We start from the raw sequence: 21,202 nt of genomic DNA, 5'->3' as shown, positions 1-21,202 counted from the left end.
AGAAAATCTTGGTGTGACTTTCTGAATATATATTTGCTAAACTGTTATAAAGCAAGAAATTACAAAATGCACTTGATTAACTTTATCCTCAGAGGTGAAATACAAATAGCACAGGAATAGAAATGGTTTGACCATGATGGATCCTTTTACTCCTGCCACATATTCACTGAACTCTACTTTTTAGAGGTATTATGGGGCTAAAATCAGTAGTTCATGCGTGCTTCTCACAGTATCTATGACGGGTGCTGCATAGAAAGCTTGTTAAGAGTACGTAAGAGACGTAATGATTTATGGATTTATTCTTACAAAACTTTTCTGAGTCAGATAAATAGTGTTATTGCTGTTCTGCAGATGGGTAAATTGAGGGACTGAAAGCTTGAGTAGCACGCACAAGATCACCCAGCAAGTCTAGAGAAAATAGTCTGGAACCAGAACGTTTCATTTCTATTTTCATGTTCTGTAAGTGTTAGATCATCTTTCTCCCATGATTAGCTGCTATTCTGGCATGAACTCAGGACCATTATGATAGAGCTATTTTTCATACAATGGGATGAGACTGCCATGGCTTTAATTACAAGCATGTGTTCACTCTTTTATGGCATTGTGATTGTTATGTAAGGTGATGTGTAAAATTAATGAATTTTAAATTAGGAGTTTACATTACAAACCCTTTGGGGTAGGGAAAATTTTCTTCCTCCCTGTCCATACAGCACTTATTAACTTGGAGTCCTAGTTAATGACTGGACCTTGGAACTGGTACACCAATGCAAGACTAAAAGTAATTATCAGATTATTTTTATTCAAAATAGAAGTTGTTTTAAATACATGAGGAGGAAATCCCACCTTCAGGAATTTGCAGAAAAGACTCAAGTGCTTACTGCTGGCTGAACACACTTTTCATAGAATTTACAACTAATGGGACACATACTCTTAAACTTGAGTTTAGGAGTAGGGGCATCCTAAACGCATGCCCCACAACATATGCTCCTAAATTTTGTAAATTTAACCCAACTGTTTTGGAGGACAATGTGATGATTTCAGAAATGAATAAATGATGGTACATTTATAGATTCTTTTCAAAGAAAAGAAAGGTAGCCAAACCTTATGACTAATAACTATTATTTAAAGTACAATCTGAGACACTCCTTGTAAAATTTCAGCCAGGGTCTTGGCATGACTTAGTGCCCAAGAAAAGCATATCTATATTGGGAATCAGCTGCTCTTACACAATCTTTGTGATGATTTGGAAACACTTAAAAACACGGAGTTGATGATATAATACATTCTTTGGATTTGGAGATGTTCCCCTTATTCCTGCTTTGAATTAAGAGAATATATTGGTGGTTTAGTTAAATGTCTCTTAGTCAAAATTATATGTCTTTCTTTATCGTGCAATTGAAGCCAGATCTGTCTCTTACTGTAAAAAAATACAGGTGTGAAGAACTTTCAGCTGCTCTAAATGTTAGGTCATTTCTATATCGCAGTGGATTTCAAACTGTGGTCTGTAGACCATGAAAGACCTGGGGAGTGTCTGCTGGAGGTCTGTAGAGGAGCTGGCTGGTCAGATAGGATTGCCTTTTTTTTTTTCCTCCAACAGCTTAATGGTGTTACAAGTAGCTAAAAGTGCATTAAATATTTCCCAGCTAGCACTTTTAAATGTTAACAGTTGTACTTGCCTCAGGGCTGTTATTCAGCCACCAAATCCAGAAGGTGGCCTGTGTGATCAGGAGGCAGGGGTGAGTCTCAGTGACAAAATTTATGAAGATGCTGTCTGTAGCCTGAAACTCATTAGGAATCCCTAGCCTATGTCATGCTTTAAAACCCATTGGTAAATGCAAATATCTGACTTCACTAAGTGACTGAGGTGTATTTATATCATTGTGAGAATGCAGACAGGGCTTTAATGAATTGTAATGATTTTTTCTGATATGATACTGTCAGTATGCAAGTTGTTCAGAGGACTTGCTGCCGGTAACATGCCCTACAATAGCTAATGATCAGCATACAGAGAAGGACAAGTAAAACTATCTATTTCTTTAACCTTGAATAACCAAATAATAAAATAAAGATATGATCTATTATTTCATCACTTTATAGAACACCCAATCTATTTTTTTAATCTGAAAAGCTTATACAGGATACAAGATAACAAGTGCTAGTTATAGTAGTAGTACATATACTCTGCATTTGATTAATAATTGTAAACACATGATGAGTCAAAAGGTTAGGCTACATTTTGCTCCTTTGAAGCTCCATTCAGTGTGTATCTTAGGTGGCAGAGAAATAACTCAAAGTAGAATTTAGCCACCCATATGTGTGGCATTTCTAGAGCTGGTGTTCAGAAAAGACTTTGCTGTTGAAGGCATTATTTTCCCACTAAATCTAGAAGGCTGAAAACTGTTTCACTCATGTTTTCTTTCTGAGGCAGAGAGCTGGCCACAGCAGGGAGAAGCATGGGTTATCAAAATATTTTCTGCTATGGAATATGCTTATAAATCACAGATTTCACAATGCTACTTATACAGAGTTTATGATGGCAATTGTCTCTCCATTACAACTGGGACTAGTAAAAGGATTTGTCACTGAAATTCTTGAGGCGAGAATAATCTTTGACCATTTTTAAACTGTTGCAATACAAAATTAAAAAGGAAAATAAAACACAGTTAAACCCTGGGCAAAGAAATAGACACAACTCAGGGTGTCCACCCTAGGTGACTGGTCTAAAAGAAGAAATTGATTTCAACAGGCATAGTAGATCAATCATGAATTGCTGAAACAATTAGTTAAAGCCATTACTTGGGAATCAATGGAAAGAAATTGTATCCACTTGCTCAATCCAGCAATTTAAATTTCTCAGGGTGGGAAGCACTTACTGCCATGAATAAACTGTGAAATGTATCTTTAAAATAAAGTTTTTAATTAGAACTGGCAGTTCTGAACCTGTTGTTGGCAGGAGCCAACCTACTGAAAAAGAGCCCAATGCAATAGACTGTAAAGTGTGTCTGCTCGCTGCTTTAGCATTTAACAATTAAAAAAAAAAAGAACAATCAACCTTTAAAACTGAAAGTTGTCTTTCAACATCAGCATTAGAAGATTTTTTTTCTCTGTGGTTAAAGCAGTTTGGAATTTTCAACTGTCATTTCTTACAATAGGTGCCAAATACAGCTGGTTTCCTGAAGGATGAAACTTGTTTTACAGGAACACACCAAAAAAAAGAAAAAGAAAAAAAAAAGGAAAAAAGCACCTGCTGTAGTAGACTCAGAGACCTAAGTACCATCCTACAATTCACTGCTGGACTGCTGGTGAGGGTAATCCTTCATCCATTATGACCTGATTCAAGCACTTCAACCAAGCACCTGCTGAATTACAGTTTGCTTAAATCGCATTGTCTTTATTGGGACTTAAGCATGTGCTTAAAGTTGAATATCTGCATTTTAAATAGGAATTAACATGACACCTACTTGGCAGAAATTACCCATTTATTTTCAAATATGCCTCACTGCATGTTCCTGAGAAGAAGAAGTGGTGCTAACCCTTTTAAAAATCCCATCCTAGGCTGAGTAAAATAGGTGAATTTGTTGTTTTTGTGAACCTTAATGGGGGAAAAAATAAAAGTCTATGTTAAAGGCCGAAAGGTAGGGTGACTAAAAGAGCAACCTGTCACCTGTCTCTGCCCATTCTTCCGAGAAGCGTGAGTCCACCTCCACTTCCCTTCCGGCTGTGGTTTAGGGGCCTTGGTGGCTTCGCATTACTCTTCTTCTTTCATGTTGCTCTAACTGTGCTGTCATTTAACAGAATCCATTTTTTCTATAGTCCAAGCCCAGTAACCCTTGTCGCTGACCTCACCAGCCATGTGCTCAGTGTGAGCATGACTCATGGTAGCAATGAGAAATCCTTTTTCTCTCTAATTTGGCCTTCTCAAGGAAGGGGGGGTGGAGAGGGGATGGAGGAGATTCTGATATTTCCAAACTTGCTTGCTGGAAATACTGTGTCAGTTACAATAATTTGGTGTAGCATATAAATCTTTAGGCTGACTTGCAATTCCCAGCACACCCCTTGTAGTCTAATTGAGGAATTGCATTTCTGTCAGTCACATACTCTGGTGGAAATGCAAGAATGTGAGAAAGAATAGGAGCGGGCTAGTACTGAGTCAAAACAGATAAAGCCAAATCGCTTGTTGGACTGAAAGATGGGAGCAAGCAGATGAGAAGCAAGTTTGTCAGCAACCCATCGCTGCCACTGATGGCCACGTGAAGGGTACACTCGCTCCTCTTGTTAGGGTGTGAACAAAGGGAGCAGACAGACAAACCAGCAAGAATGCCATTAATCTTTTCTTTAGGAAAGAGAAAAGATAAGGGCATCAAAATAATACAGTACACTACAGGCTGCCGATGGATTTCAGAGCGAGGAGAGCACTCTACGGATAGATATGGAGGAAAAAATATGGGGTAAAATAAGCCCATGAATAGGCTGGGTGTGAAGTGAGTGGTGCATGGACTGTGCAGGAGGGAGGGAGCTGGGACGGCCGGGGCTGCTCGCAGACTGCCGGCTGCAGGCAACGCTGTGAATCAGTTCAAGATGGCTACCCAGGGGGAGCATGTGGTGGGCCTCTTTCTCCTCTGGAGACTTTTATTTGTTCTCCCTTTCTTGGTGATTTTCTCTAATCTGAAGAACAAGATGTCCTTAATGAAAACAGATGTTTTGCTCCCTTGCATATGGAAAAAAAAAAAATTCCCCCAAAATAGAATAAACCCAGAGAATGCTGAGATGAGTGATGGGTTTCCACAAAGTCAGGAGAACAAACCTCTTAGTTGACGCCCCGACCTGGCCACTCGTCTCCCACGGACACGCCGTGGAAGCTATTGATGCAAAGGTCCATGGTAAGACCTGGGTCTAAGAGCGGGCAAGTTACGTGCCTCTGTAAAGCATAAACACCGCACTGAGCTGGCTCACAGCTTTCCCCATCCACGGTCTCCCACTGCGAGATCCTGGTCAATGGCAGTTTTTGTCATTGGCTTCAGAGTAACTAGGAATTGGTCCCAGTATTTAATTTAAAGCACAGCACACAAAAAACCCAAAATCATAACATCCCTGCTACATTTATAGAGCTGCATAAGCCACTGATTAACAAATGGATGAGATACTGAACTTTGCTTTACCATCTGTCTTTAATTACATAAAATAACTTGAAGCAATTAACAAGAAAGAAACACTGTGACACAAATAAATAAATCCTATTGATAGAAACAGATGAGGGAATACTTAGGATATTTGAATATATGGATGAAAGTCACTAAAGCTGCATAATCCACACCCAATGATATTACAAGTATTATCTAACACATTTACACTAACATTGCCAATTATTTTTGAAAAATAATAGTTACCTGTGGAGATGCAGAGAAACAAAAGGAAAGCTCTGTGTGTGTGTGTGACTAGAAAAGAAAAAGTGTGGTCCATCCAACTGCTGTGATGTCTACGTTTTGTCTTTCACAGATAAGAGAAACTAATATCAACAGAAAAATACACAAAGCATGAGGTTTCATAACTGTGGACCTAAAACCAGTCACATAAGTCTGCATGCTTATAAGTCTAGGCACCAGTGGGGATTAGGCTCTTTAACACTTTGCAGGATTTAGGTTCTAAGTCTATTTTTTTAGCTTTCAAATACACTTGTTTGCCTTCTCTGTTTAGGCACTTAGAAAAAAATGAATGCTGTACAATAGCTATTGAGTGATGGCTGAGTGGATTAAGAACTGACTAACTGATAGATGTCAAAAAGTAGCTGTCAGCTCTGAATGAAAGCTCTGGAGTCAGTCTGCAGATGGGTGTTATGCCTGACAGGCTACAAAATTGTCCTTAATGATTGAGAGCTAAGTACATCCCTAGTAAAACAATGCTAGAAAATTAGGGAGGAAATTAAAGTTGGTGGAATGACAAATAAATTATGAAGATGGAGCAGCCCAGATTCGCTGAGCGGGACCTCTGCAGACGAGATGAATTTGAAGTCATGCACTAACAGTGGCTGTATTGATGCACTAGAAAGTGTATCCCAAGGGTGGTTCTTGAAAAGGCTTTGGTATCATTGTGGGGAAGCAAGTGGACACAAGACTTGGTCCGATGGTGCGAAAGAGGACTAATGCTGTCTTTGAACGAGTTAGCAGGGACATACGAGTTGAGTGTAATGCTGACTATATGGCAATGGTGTGTTAAAGTGCTGTGGGTGCTAGAAAGCCGAAAAAGGGTGGCAGAAAAGGCATAAGAACCTCTTGTAAATTGGAGAATATGCTTTGTTTCCCTTATCAAAATAAGATGACTGGATTACAGTGTATAATTACCTTCACAACAAGAAAAAAAGTGTCTTGCATCAGATGAATATATTACAAGAATCAGTGGGTGGAAATGTAAGCCAGACAAATTTAAGCAAGCAATGAGGCTTGGATTTGTAGCAGTAAGTGTGATGAACTGCTGAAACAAACTGCCCAAGAAAGTGATAGTGTAGATATCAAAACTGGATCCCTTTCTGGAAAATGTGTGTCAGCCAAACAGAAATTATTGGGCTTGGTAAATGGGGAATGGTGCAATGCTATAGTCTGTGACACAGAAGAGGTTAAATGTGATGAGTTAATGGTCCTTTCTGGCCTCAAAAGTCATAAATTAAGGAAAATACCTTAAACATGTTAGGCCAAATTCTTCTTATTTCATACAGCTAAGTCATCCACTAATCCCAAGGAAACATTGAGGCAAATTGTATCAGGAGCAGCAAGTGGTATGGTCTGGGAAAGGATAAAGCATATTAAATGTACCTTTCATGTTAATATGTAACATTATACATTCTGTATAGTATAGATTTGGGGACCAAGGCGGTAGGCTATGGTCAGCATGCTCTGAGTCAGCACTCGGCAAGCAAGGCAGCATGCACAGTAAGTGAACTGAGAAATAAACAGACTTGGTGGGAACGTAGGAGAGTGGCTGTAGGGAGCACTGGATATGAGATTTGCTACTGTTTCAGGTATTCACGTTGAGAGAAAGAACTTTAATTGTTTTGGCGGGGAACACTGCTGTGTAGACTGAAATGGGAGAAAGAATGTAAACAAAGGGGAACGATCAATTGCTGTGTTATCGAAGCTTGTAGAAATGTCTTGTGGGTCATGGCAGGGACTTTTGACAGACATCGTTCTATTTAATATCTCTATGGTAATCTCAAAGCAGAGGTAAACAGCACAATAGTGAAATGTGCTGATGATACTAAACCAGGAAGGAATGCAAACAGGAGACAGCAGATAAATTATATCAAAGGACCGGCAGATATTAGAAAGCTGGGTACAAAATCTCCCAAACAACTCACAAAAAAACCAAACCAAAACAAAAAAAACCAAACAACCAAGGGAAAAAAAAAAACAACCAAGAAAAAAGAAAAGAAGATATATTTGAATGTACGTGTCCTGGCCATCAATATTGCTGATAGAGTTTCAAGGTATAGTGGACAGCAGATCAGATGGGAGTGAGATATGAATTTGCATAGTGATAAAGGCTACGCACATACAGACACGTGTCACGAAGCAGGGAGGTAATAGTTCACGTGTAAAGCTCCATGTTATTACATTCGACTCTGTGTTCAATATTGCCAGCCACTGACTGACTGGAAGGAGTTGGAAGAAATCCCACAACGATTCAAAGGCTGGAAAAATCACTTAGGGGGAAAGACTAAGGCTCAAACCCCGCATCTCATTAAACATAAACTTAACGTGCATGAGCTGTGCTGCTGATTTACAACTCCCTTTATAGCCCTGCTAGGTGGCTTTAACAAAGGAACTACATATCAGCTTAAACGGTGCACATGTTTAAGCAATTCATTAGGCTGGAGCAGAAGGGGCTTCGTTAGACCTGCGAGGCAATGTGACAAAAGTCTGCGAGCCCTTGGCCACTGATAGGTGCATATTGGCTGCACCAAAATCAGCAGGCAGTCATATATTTCCATAAGGCTGGGCTGCTGCATTCTTATGCATGGAACAAAGGTCTGCAAAGGCTTAAACCAGCGAATATTATTTAATTGAAAGGGAGGAAGGCAGCGAACTCAGGCCTTTTGGGTGTATTTTTTTTTAAGGTGAAAATTGGAAGGCTGTCAGATGGTCTTTCAAGGGGAGTTCATATTGCTGGGGGATTTCGGATAGGTTTGAATAAAGCACCAGATAATGCCTATAAAGTACAGCTTTATGTCTTTACATTGGAAGGCTGAGAGTTCTTCCCTATCCCAAGAAATTCCTGATCATATGGAGTCGCCACAAAAGCTCCACAATTCAAGGTGGGAGGAATGGTTCCCTTCTGAGCTCTGAAATCATCTCTGCGACTGTTCATAAAAGAGTTCTTGTGAGGCTGAATTCCTGGTGCTGATTTTCAAACCAAGGAAAATTAATCTTTAAAGAATAGAGCTGTGAAATGCTGAACTGGGATCACAGATACGGTGGGAATATCTCTTCTGTGTAACCATTTATTGTGCTTATAACTGAGAATTATCTGAAGTGGGGAGCAGTTTGTTCTCTAAGAATGGCATTTTGGGGGAGTTAGTACTCGATTCTTTCTGAAAGTCAAGAGAAGGTGAATACTCAGCTCCCTAGAGTCTTTTAAACATTGCCACAGACTGAGGGTTTTTTTTTTTAATTTTGCTCAGAATTAGTAGAAAAGAACTCTCTTCTGGAAAAAAATTAACACTTCAGTGTTTCACTTAAATAATGATTCTAGACTTACAATGAAATTAGTATCATATGATTTTATAATTAGTATTAGCAAATCACTGTGTAAAAGAACATCTAATATTTAATTTTATCTTTCAGAAATTTAATAGCAAAAATAAGAGTGTTGACTTTGGCAGGGATTTAGTCTTGGAAAGTTAGCAGGCACTCTTCTGGGCTTGACTAGTCAATACCCATAAGAATTTAACAAAACCTCTGCATAGATTATGAAAAGATCATCAGGGAAAGACCAAGGGAATGATAATTAGGGCAGAGCCTCCCTTTACAAATCTTGATCGAAGAAATAGTTGAAAGTCATGTTTGTCATCACAGGATGGAAGTCAGGATACAGGGTTAAATTATTCACATGAGTGGCTATCTACAGATCCTTCTTTTTCTTCTTTCTCATTGTCCTTTATAGTCCAGTTTTATATTGCACTGCTTCATTCATTCCCTAGTGCTTTTTCTCTCCTGACAGGATGTCTCTACAAGCTAGTTCAAGGGACTAACTTGCAACCTATTGCTCTCCTCATACAGTTACTTAGTTCTAACGTTCAGCACTCAGTCCCCTTTGGATGCCGAGTTGCTACAGCAGTTGTTAAAATTTGTATGTGTAGTACAGTACAAAAGCTACCAAAAGAGGGCAACATATGAGCCAACAATGAGAAATGTATCCTGACAAGTTTACAGTTGTGTATTTGTGACACCCTCCCCCCTTTCTTTTTGATAGAGCAAGAAATTCTAGCAGAGCTGGTCAAGAAACAGAATTGCCATTCTATGGGAAATTCCAACACTTGGGAAAAAAGTGAAGGTGCTGAAGTTTTCACAGATTGAAAATTCAGAGAAAATATATTTGGCATGATGGAAGTGTTCCATAAATGTCAAATCATTATCACACCAGAAAGCCCCAAAGTTATAATGACATTAAAATATTCAATTTAATAGGAAAAATGTTGAATATATGAATGCTATAGAGTTCAAAACAAAATGAAATGAAACAAGGAACACTTAAATGTTTTAACTTCGGGGAAAACAATATTTTAAATATTATTGAATGTAAATATCATTTTGTCTCCCTTAAAAATGTTGTCAAAGTAAGTCTGCTCTCAAAAAAGCATGCTGATTGAGACCAAGTTGTATTTTCTGAAAGAGTATGTTTCCTCTGAACATTGTTTAATTACGTTTTCTCTCAGTGAAATTCCTGAGAGAATTTCAGAATACTCTTAATAATCCTGCAAAAGACTAAGGTAAATTGGCCACATCCCAGGACTGTCCCCAGTGCTGTGTTTGTGAAGCTAGACAAAGCGCTATTGCAAACGCCGGGCACGTGAGCTCAAGAGCTAGTATACCCTGGACAACACCGAACGTGCACTCATTGGCAAACAGTTTATTATAAACAAAGGTTTTTTTCAAAGTATTCAATAGTACTCCAAGGAGTTAGACAGTCTTGAACACATGCCAGCATGGCAATGGATACAGTAAGCAAATATAATCTACCTCACTTAGGGTAAATATTTGGCTACAAATGTATTGAGAGCTCTTTAATTCTTTGTACACTTCTATGATGAGAACCAGAGGAAAGGCAGTGGAGATGTAAAGACTGGAGAGTGATTTTTTTCTTCTCTTATCAGCTGCCCAGATAGGCTAGCTGCCAGTCAAATTAAAAACCTCACTGGAGGAAATGAATGAAGGCCTGTAGGTGTAGAAATCTGCTGTTTATACAGCTGCACCAAGTTCTGCTAATGATCAACCAGAATCGGCCAAGTCTTCATGGAGATATGCAAAATTCTGTGGCAGTGTCCAGGAGGTTGACTACGGAATTTAGAGCATCCTCGGGATTTTTTTTTCTTTATTTGTCTCATCTCTTTTTTCAAGACTAACTTCTGCTTTCTGCTTGCTTCTATTATGGCTTAAAATGCTGGAAAGTATCCTGGAAGGAGAGGGCGACAGATCTATGATCTATCTGGAGGGCAATGAAGCATTTGGAAAGTTTGGAAGTACTCACCCATCTCGAAGACGGGATGTTCTGCTTGCAGGAGCAATACCTTATCTTCTCTCATTTATCCACATCCTGCTTTTGCATCTGTATTTCTGTGGATTCCAAAAGAAGGAAAGATTTATTATTCCTAGTCAGAAACAAGTAGAGGTTTCTGTCTGGAGGGTTTCTCCATTGTCTGATCTGTCACATGAACAATGACTTCACATCGTTCACCTGATGAAGGGCTGCAGAACTGCAGGGTATCAAATAAGATGTTCAGTATAGGAATGACAGCTGTGCACGCTGTCTGTGTCGCTGGATCGAGTGTATCGACTCTAATCACAATGTTTTCACACAGCTCCTGCATTCTGGATATGCAGGAAGCTATTTATACTCGTCTGCTTGGCCTTCATTTCTTGTACTGCTCATCTATTTTTGATTAATGTCTTGATACTTCCTCCCAGGCAACGATGCTACTTTTGGGAGACAAACGAGGAATTGTTATGGAATATAATACATGTATTTTAATGGCACTGGGAGGTGTGGTTCATTATCTGCTTGTCTTTATTTTAGGAAAAAAGGTAAATTGCATCCTTAAATAGCCTTGCCTCATGGGTATGAGCCTACACATGTCTGACTGCCATGTTATATTGCCACTTTACCCAGTCGCCCAGTGACTGGTGTTTATTCAGGAAAGACTCGGCCCATGCACACAGACACACTGATTCTCTCAAGTGGTTCTGTGTATGCTTTTGCTTCTCGACTTCTGCCAAATTCAAGCCTAAATTCTAGGAAGCAACGATAACACTGACACGAGTCACATCAGACTTGAAGGTGATTGCTTTAGTTCTGTGAACACAAACCGGACTTCTTTTTCTTCCTTAGAAATGATTATTAAACATGCCTTGGCTTCTCTGACCTAGCATAGTTTTACCCTGCAAGTCAGGTTATGAGAAGGGATCTGTTACCCCCTTTGCAGATGTGGCACGTGAGCCTAGTTGCATCACATTTCAAGGCAGATGGATCTCCGAAGGGAACTGCAGTATCCAGTCATGTGCTTTCTGCCCCTTGCTATTGATTCTTGTGGTTAGTCTGTTTCTGATTTTATTTCTCTGTGTAGTTTAAGGGCAAGTCTGTGGTTTGCCCCATGTGCCCAAGTGAGGGAGCAAGGGTGCAGAAGACTGCCTGAAAATAAATAAATCAGAAACAGATAGACTAATTACAAGGACAAATGCCAAGGGATGGAGAACACACAGCATCCTCATGATCAGATACGCCTGTCCCGTTGGAGGAGAGATGGATATTTCACCATGTGACGTAACTCTGTACCACATCGGAGAAGAGAGCCAAAGCGTCCTCTTCCTCGCCTGGCTGAGCAAAACCCTCTTGTGTGGTTTGCCCACATGGCATGTCCCAGCATGGGGAGGAACAGCTTCCATGAGGTAGGGGTGGGAAGGAGCAAGGCTGGGAAATGAGAGGCTGTTCTCGCCTCTCCAGTGCCTGCCCCGACAGCCGGCAGGGCTAAGCTGACACGAGGGACGATGTAATCGACTCCTGGTTGTTTTATGCACAAAGCACATTACTTCCTTCCGTGGAATAAGAGGATAGTCATGGATGTCGTCGTGACTCACGGTCTCCTGGGGCAGCACGGGTCTGTGCCATGCCTATAATCAAATGACCCAGGGGGTGAATTAGGAAGGCTTTTGATGTCATTCTCTGAGCGTTGCACCACAGGAGACGAAGACTTCTTAATGTAATGTCAGGCTATCTCTTAAACATAACCATGAAACTAACTTTGACTTGCCAGCAGCTGGTACAGGCAGTGGCCTCCCTACACCGCTCTGGCACTTAGCATAAGAAATGTCATTATGTGGGTGGATTAGGCAGAACCTGTCAAAGTTGTGTGCGTGTTCTTTGGCTGTGTTTCCTTCCCTGGGCTAATAATGCTGAGGAGATGGGGAGTGGGTTGACACATTTTCTGGCATGTGTCACGTAACCCAGTGAAGTGGAGGACATGTCAGCCACAAGACTTTTCTGCTTTAGTAAGTCGCAGGCAGAAGTGACATGCTGCAGCGGCTAGCAGTCTTAATCCTCTATGCATTCACACTGCTAGCACCTTCATCATGGTTTCAGCTTCCCCAGGGCTCTCTGACGGAGCCAGAGGTATGTCTGGAGGAAAGGGTAAGGAAATGTATCCAGACAGATATTGTTTAAACTCAGGGAAGCAGCAGTAGACAGGGGTGTTTGCATAGCATGTTACCTACAGACCCCAAAGAGCTTTACAAGTTGACTGACATGATCTCCATAAGAACCACTGAATTTGGCACTGATATACAGGAGGAAATATTCAGAGGCTGTTTTGCAGTGTGCAAAAATGCTCCGTACCAGTTCAGCAGAGGATACAAAGAATACCCGTACTTCATAAGAAGAGACTTCTAGGACAGCAGATGCTAAAGCAAGACAACCGGAGATTGACGGAATTTAGGACAGTCACTGTCGCTGGCTCCCTAAACTGGTGTGAGGGCAGTTGATATGAGTATTGGGGTGAGGGAATTTCCCAAGGTCCAGCACAATCTCAAGGTAAATTGTCCTCAGGGGAACAGGGAAGAGAGTGTATTCATTCTCACAGAGAAGCCCAGTTTTGCACAGCTGCCTGCTTAAAGTCTGTGCCGAGGAGATGCAGTTTAGTCCCTGGGCAGAGGCAACATGCCAGGTGGGTTCCTCACAAATCACCATCGGAGTAGCAGAAGATGGTATGAGCATGTCTACCCAGTATGACTGAAATGCCATCTCCTGTCACTGCCTGTATGTTGCAGGCTGTATTCAGTTGTTGGGAAAAGACATATCAGCTGGGTGTCAGCTGCACGCCACAAAACACACAAGTCATAGGTCTGATGTGACTTATAGCAAGGACAGCACCCAATTTGCTGGGAAGAGTTACTGTACTGTGTTTTCCTTGTAGCTCATAATTAAAAAAAAAAAAGGACCAGCAGCTTCTGCAAGTGACTACAGGTGAATGACAACTGCTACTCTGTTGTAGCATCTCAGGTCAAGAACTGCCATCCCCAGATGCCATGTTCTGGTTCCCTGTAAAACTGAAGAGCAGTAGTTGCATAAGCACGTAAGTGGTGAAAATACAGCTTAGCAGGCACGGAGGAAGCCTATGTGGACAGGGGTACTGCACAATAGCCCCACAGGGGTGCGGATGCCTCCACCCTTCACTTGCTGGTGTTGAGCCACAGCATCGGATTGTAGTAAGGGGGTAACAGGCACTGCCCAGTAGCTATACCTCCTGCAAACACACATCATCTCTCCTGATGTGGTTGCTGCTCCTCTGTCAGACACAGCTGGTTAGCCAGTCAGTCAGCTGGTGCCTAGTACGTGGGGCTGAGGAGCTGGACTGGAGCTTAAGGCACTGCACTGGGATGCTCTGAGGTGCCAATTCTGCCATCGGGGAAGAAGAGACAGAGGATAATGCTGAGATGGGAGATGACTCTGCCAGTTAATTTGTGCTTGCCTGCACCTCTTGACATTTGTGTGAAGTTGAGACAACATGCATCAACATGATGCCTGACATGGAATTTGAATTGTCCCATGATCAGCGTGACCCTGCTCAGATTGCCAGATAACGTCACATCTCCAGTTGTGTAACACCACCATGTTCTCTAGATCCCAGGCCTGCAATCATTATTGAGTTGACTGTTTGTGCACTGGGGAGGGAATTCAAATATTGTTAATCAGTGGAAATGTTAGCTACGTGTCCTTTTGTTGGGAGTAAAGCAACCCCATTCCTCATACGTCCACATATTGAAAGTAGGAACTCATTGGAGAGAAAAAAGATGTGGCAGGAGGGGTAAAGGAAGAGCTTTCATCTGTGTATGAGTACATGACGTGCAGGGTACATAACAGTGTTTAGGTAGATACCAGTGTTTTGTAATTCAAGGATCACGTAACTTTAAAAAAACATACCCACGATATTTTTCATTTACAGCCAAATAAAAATTAGGCTAAACTCTGCAAGTTCATTTATTGCTTTTAGTTTCCCCCACCTTGTTTGTTTGCCTGCTTTCTTGCATGGTTATGTGTATGTTTTTTGGTTGCTTGTTTGTTTTTATTTGAAATAATTTTGCATGTAATTTTCTGAACTCTTGCAGAGCAGAGAGACTAGTAAATGTGTATGTTTATGCACCTTTGTTCATGTACAAAGATAGCTAATAAAATGCACATCTCTGCAATCCTTTCATGCTTAAGATCCCTAAGCAGAAGTTGTGAGTATTCAAATAAAATAGAACTGATCCAAAATGTACATATTTAGCTTAGATAATAGCAGCCCCCAGATATGTGCCTCTTTCGCAGTTGGAAATCTGTCAGTTGAACAAAGAGCAGGATATAGTGTGAATCAGGCTGTCCTAAAAGCTTTACGTGATAGACACACTTTATGGAGTTAGTTCCATTTCTCTCACATTTCAAAACAGACTCAGACCCTAATTATCATGAGGACAAATTCCACAAAATCATTTTTTGTAGTCAAGGATTGCAATGTATTTTAAAAGTCAGAATATATGTTAAAAGAACAGTTTGTCCCAAGGCTTATGGTTCAGCTGTACAAAGCTTCTCCTTGTTCCTTCCATCTGAAAAATTATTCCTGAAAAGTCATTCTGCATATGGTTTTTTTGCTATTTTTCAGGAAGAAAAAAATATAAATGAGCTGTAAAGCTCATGTTGTTCTGAACTCCTTCTCTCCTCTTTCACCGATGAGTTCATCAAACAAAATTCCACGAGAAACAAATGTTATTATGAGATTAGCAGAATGAATGCCAGAGTTCAGATACTAAATATTTTTTTTAAAAACAGTGGGCTTAATGACGTGAAGGAAGTTGTAGTTTAAACATCAAGGTCAATTATTTCGTTAAATATTATTTAAAAGTTACTTGCCTTGAAACAAAACCAGAGCTATCCATTTCCCAAAAATGCAAACAGATTATTCTGCCCCTGTTTGTCAGCTTCACTAGATAACTTCTATTTGATCTTCAAATGAAAACAGTTTCTGTTTCAGATTTATACAACAGGCTGCCTCTAAAAAGAAAAAGATCTTAAGGTTGGACTGCTGTTTACTTTCTCCCCTAATCCTGTGAGAAGATTTGCATAAGAAAAGCAAGTAGATTTGAGTCTAGGTTTTTCTGTCTACATCGAAAGCATGAGGATCAGCCAGTCCTCTCCATTTATTCAGAAAGAAAACGATTGCTTTTGTAAGTCAGGTGAGCAGGAAATCTTCCAGTAAGTTCAGCAAGATTCCTCTAAAAGCAACAGGGGTTACTTATCAAGACTAAATGGAGCTTAGTTAAATAATTATAATAGTCAAACACCGAGAGTCTAAAACCTAAACCCTCCAGTTCCAGGTATGTTTCCTGATACTGTATACTTAGCTTTAAAACAACATCCAGAAATGGTATTTCCTGGACCTTGCAGAGCAGCCTCTTGGATTTGCAGGTAGCCTTCTCACAGCATCGGTCTCATTTGGGACCTCAGTGAGCAGAGGAGTGCTGGGTGGTGATGTGAGCTCTGGGTGTCACGACTGAGCCAGTGCCCCCAGCCCCAGGTGTGACCCCTGGAGCAAACCAGTTAACTCTGCCATAGAATGGGAATATGGACTGGTACCTACAAGAGTGCTGTGAAGCAGAATAGTTTAATGTGTGCAACGTACTTGGAGATTCTTTCGGTGTATAGAAAGGCAAAATATTATTTTATAGGAAGAGGATTAGAAGGGATGTTTTGGATCATGGGGTCAAGTCCCTCGCTGTGGGTGGTAACCACATCTCAGAAGCTGGTTCACAACCCAGTCAAATTCCAACTTCCAGCTGCTTTGATTCCTTCCCGCCTACAGAAGGCCTTTCTGGGTCCTCAGCAGTCTTGGTGGGGTGAAGGTGCTTTTCTGTTTCCAGCTTGAATCCCTTCCTGGCCAGTTTGTACCCATTCTTTCTCTTGTAATTATTTTATTTGGGAGGAGGGGAGGGAAACTGTCTCATAATTTTAAGATTCATTTGAATTTTCCTCTGAGCCCCAGGCACCTGGTGGAAAAACGCCAGCAATGCTGTAGGCTGGTCCAATGTACCAATAAAAATAAAATTAAATTAAAAAAAAAAAAAAACGAGTAAGAAAAGCACCATTCTTAGAAAGCCTCCAGCGTTCCAGCTAGAGCACAAACAGCTTCTTATTTGGGACTCTCCTCGGGTAAATCAACAGCCCCGGGGCGAAGGGGCCGCAGCTCTTGTGGTCTCGCACAAACCCAGACCCCCCCCGGGGGGGGACACACAGGGGAGGGAGGAAGGAGAGGGGAGGGGAGAGGAGAACCATCCTCAAACCACGGGTGAGACCTCGCCCGAGGGGGCCGACGCTCCCCTGGGGCGAACCGGCGCGGAGAAGCCCCCCGGGGCGCAGGTCCCTGCCCGCCCCGCCGGGGCTCTGCCCCCTCCGCGCCCGCCCCGCCGGGCTCTGCCCGCGCCCCCGGGCTCCCGCCGCCGGGAGGCAGCGCGGGGCGGCCGGGCTGCAGCAGGGCTCGGCGGGGAGGCCGATCTCCGTTTTGCCCCTTGGCTCGGGTTTCCCCCTGCCCAGGGAACAGGCGCCTTTGCTGGAGCTGCGCTCCCCAGGGTCGGGGGTGATTTTTCGTTTGTTTGGTTTTGACCTTCTTCCTCCGCTGTCTCCCGCAGGCCGTCCTGTGCCCGCACCCGCACCCGCGCCCCAAGGGCGGGCGGGCAGCGCGCTGCCGCCTGCCCCCGGGCGAGCCCCGGGCACGAAGAGGAGCAGCCCGCGGGCTTGAAACGGTGGCGAGCGGGAGGGATTCGGGGGCACTCCCCCCTCCCCGGGGTGGGGGACAGAGACAGCCGGTCCATGTCCCCCGGCGGCCTGTGCTCCCGCTTCCCACGGGTGAAGGCAGTGCGTGTACCCCGTGGAAACGCGGTGCGGCAGCTGCTCTCTGCCCCCGCGCGGGGCAGCGGCTGCGGCGGAGGGGCGCGGGCTGGAGCCCGGGGCCCGGTGGGCCATGGGGCAATGCCACCTGCGGCCGCGGAGCGAAGGGCTTCCAGTCCGTGGCTACACGCGGCCCGACGGGGGAGCAAACAGCCCCGTCCGTCCCCCCAACCAACTACACCCCCCCGCGGCCCCCAAGCCCAGTTCCCGGAAGCCACAACCACCAGACGCCCTCGAAAAGCCCCGGCCGAAGCTCGGCACCCCCAAAGAAAACTAAAAACCAAAAAGCGAGCGAGCCAACAGCACCACCAACGAGCACCCCCGAACCGGCGGGGCGAGCCGAGCCTCACCGCCAGCCCGGGCGCAGCGCTCCCAGCCCGCGGCCGGCCGCGGGGGGCCCGGCTCCCGGGGAACCACCCTCGCCCTCCACCACTGACTGCCGGTTCCTAATTCCTACGAATTCAACCAGATTCCCCAAGTGGTATCGGGGGCGGCATGGGGTTTAACCCCCGAGCCCAATTACAGGGAAACCACCAGAAAACAGATGCAGGTTACGGTGAGGGAGCGCGCTCGCTGCCATGAGCGCTGCCGTAAAACTTGCGGGGGGCCGGGGCGCCTCGCACAAGGGCGGGCAGCAGCGGGAGAGCCCCTCCCGGAGCGGAGAGAGGAGCCGAGGAAGCGGGGCTTTTCCCGGGGAGGGGGGCGGCCGTGGCCGGGACACCGCGCCGCAGCGCTTCCCGCCGCCGGCTGTGCGCGGGCCAGCCGTCCCGGTGCGCACCTTCCGCCCCCGCGCAGCTCCGCCGGGACCTGCGCGGCTTTTACCCGGGCGATCGCGCCTGGCCGGCTCGCATCGAGCAAGAGCCTTTCCGGGAACAGGCTACTAAGAGCTCAGCAGCGGGAGCGGGGGGGCGGGGGGATGAAATAAAAGGCTAAAGAAACAGCGCGATTTGGGACCAGGACCAAATCCTAACGTGTTACATAAAAGCCACGGGCGGTTCTTATCAGCAAGCCCGGCCCGAAGAGGAACAATCCCCAGGAGCGGCTCCAAAACAACCCTGTTAAAGGAACAATTGTGAAATGCCAACTTCCCACCAGAGTATGAACAGCAGGAGCCGGGCATGTCCTGTCTGTAACCGGGCTTCTGACAACCAACAGAGAGAGGGAGGGGACGGGGGGGGATCCTTTCTTGACAAGATTTATCAAGAAACATTTAACTGGGCTTTAATCATATTAGCAAGAGCCCAATTAGGGCTGAGAGCGAAGCGAGGCGACCGGCGGGCTGGGGAGAGGAGGAGGAGCAAGCGGTGGAGTCACTCGAGGATAAAGTCCTTTCATCAGGCTGCGCTCTCGGCAAGCAGAGGAGTGCGGATAATCAGTGCCCTTCACTGGGGGGACGGGGGAGGGAGCGGGCGGGGAATGTGTGTAAAGGATCATTAAGGCCAGGCAGAAGGGGGTTTTTGTTGTTGTTGTTGTTGTTTTTAATTATTACGGCTATTAAGGTGGTGTCTCTGGGCTCTCTCGGGCGCTGTTCTCAGGGACGGAGCGGGGAAGAAGCGAAGGGGCCCGGGGGCACCTGCTGCACCGCGACGACCTGCTCTGCGTGTGCGGATAGGGGTCTCCCTCCCGGGGCAAAGAGGAGCTCCGTCCCTCCAACCCCCCCGCAGCTCCCCGAGGGAGAATTTCCTTAGAAGCCCTTTGCCGGGTCGCCTCTCCCTGATGCCGAGCGCTTTCCCGGCGGCATCCCGCCTCCCGGCGCGGCTCCTCGGGGGGAGCGCGGCTCCCTCTCCCCACCGCCCCCGCTCCGCAGGGCGCGGGGTGGGCGTGCAGCGCAGCCCCGGCGGACGCCAGCCCAGTAGCCAGGGCTGGCCGAAAGCCCCGGGAGAGGGGCACAGGGCAGAAGGCGTCTTCCCGGGGTCCAAACTTCCCGTGCTTTCGCATGGGCAACCTGCCCCGTCCTTAGGTACTCGCCCGCTCCAGCTGTCGGGGATGGGGAGGGCGGACGGCAAAGAAATAAGGAAAAGCTGAAGATGACAGGTGGCAGCAAAGGAAGACGCTGGCGATGAGCCCCCCCCGGGTTACGCCATCTCGGGGACACGCCGGTGGGAGCGCGGCAGCGGCGCTGGGCGCCGCGGGGAGCGGAGGCGGCCGTGACCCTGCCCGCGGCTTTCGAGACATCGCCGGCAGCTGCCAGCAGCTGCCCCGGTTTCCTGCCGCTCCCCGCGGCCAGGAGCGGGGAGATAAGGCTGCCGGGCAACGGTACACCTTTCGCCCAAGAGGAGCCGGATCCTTGCACCGCGGGGCAGAGGCTGCTGTTGTTTTATTGTTTTAACAGGGCAGGGCCGGGGGCTGTTGAGCATTCGCACCGATGAGCATCCCCGCTGTCGGGAGCGATCCCCCCGCTCCCGGCGCGGAGGGGCTCTCGCCCCCGCCCCCCCCGCCTCCTCGGGGCGGCAGGCCCGGCCGCGCCGACCCCTCCCCGCGCCCCGGGCCGCCGCAGCCGCCTCCTCGGGGACGGGCGGCCCGGGGGGCAGCGCCTGCTCCCCCGCCCCGTGCCCTTTTTGTGACCGTGCCCCCGCCGCACCTTCCCTGTCCCACGCTTACCTTTCCGGCCCGGCCGCCGAGGGGCTCGCCCCCCCCCGCTCCCGCCCCCCGCCCCGTCTCCGCCATCCCCGCCGAAGGGGTGTCGCACGCCGCCGCGCCGGCAGAGCCCCGGCTCTCGCCTTGCGCGCACTCGGCTGGCGCTGGCAGCCCCGCCGGGTTCATCCGAGGACAGCGGCGGCTCCGCGCCGCGGCTCGTCTGGCTGCCAACGCCGCGGCGAGGCTGACGCTGCCGCGGCCGGGGGGTGACTCACGGCGGCCCGCGGCAGCCGCCCGTTAGCGGATCCGCCAGTCGAGCGGGGAGCGGGCACGTCGCGGCCGCTCCTCGCCCCCCTCCCCGGGCACCGCCGCCCCTCTCACACAGCCCCCCCCGCCCCGGCCCCCTCTGCTCCGGCAGAGTGGAATAACGCCCGGTTTCCCGGCAAATATTCGCCCCTCCGACACCGAAGGAGAGGCCGCCCCCCTTCCTTGCCGGGCCGGCACCCCCCGTCGGAGGCGGGCCGGGGTCCGGCCCCGCGGCCGGCGGCGCTGCCGGCGGCACCCGCCCCAACGTAAGTGACCGTCGGGGCCGGGAGGGGGTGGCCGTCCCTCGTGTCCCTGTCCCGGGGCGTGTGGCCGGAGGGGCTGCGCCCAGGCGCCGAGGGCGAAACCCGCGGGCCGGTTTGGGCGGGCGGGCCGGGGCCGACCCCCGGCCGTGGCCCCGAGCTCGGCCCAGCGGCGCTGAGCCCTGCTGGGCGCCCGCCCCGGCGGTGTGCCCCGGGGAGCGTCGCCTGCGTTCGTCCGGGCAAAAGCAAACACAACCAAGAGCCGGCTGGCCGGCGGGTGAGGGAGGGGAAGGGGGCTAGGACCTGGAAGGGTCGGAGCGCCAGGGAGCCGCGGTGAGATGCACCGTTGATGGTCTGCCCTGTTCAGCAAACAAGCTGCGGGG

General features: G+C 46.8%; 1 long non-coding RNA gene across 3 annotated transcripts in view; it reads right to left on the bottom strand.

Moving 5' to 3' along the window:
- LOC140652893 (uncharacterized) overlaps positions 1 to 20,593 on the bottom strand; it is a 66,165-nt gene extending 45,572 nt beyond the window's left edge. For all 3 annotated transcript variants that reach the window (XR_012042975.1, XR_012042974.1, XR_012042973.1), the window contains exons 1-2: positions 20,278 to 20,593; positions 10,738 to 10,823 (exon numbers count right to left, since the gene is read on the bottom strand). This is a non-coding gene — a long non-coding RNA (uncharacterized lncRNA). The remainder of the gene's footprint in view (positions 1 to 10,737; positions 10,824 to 20,277) is intronic.
- Positions 20,594 to 21,202: the final 609 nt, after the last annotated feature.

This window comes from Ciconia boyciana, chromosome 6 (genome assembly GCF_034638445.1).
Source record: "Ciconia boyciana chromosome 6, ASM3463844v1, whole genome shotgun sequence".
Taxonomy (NCBI): Eukaryota; Metazoa; Chordata; class Aves; order Ciconiiformes; family Ciconiidae; genus Ciconia; species Ciconia boyciana.
This window is presented reverse-complemented; position numbering and strand designations above follow the sequence as displayed.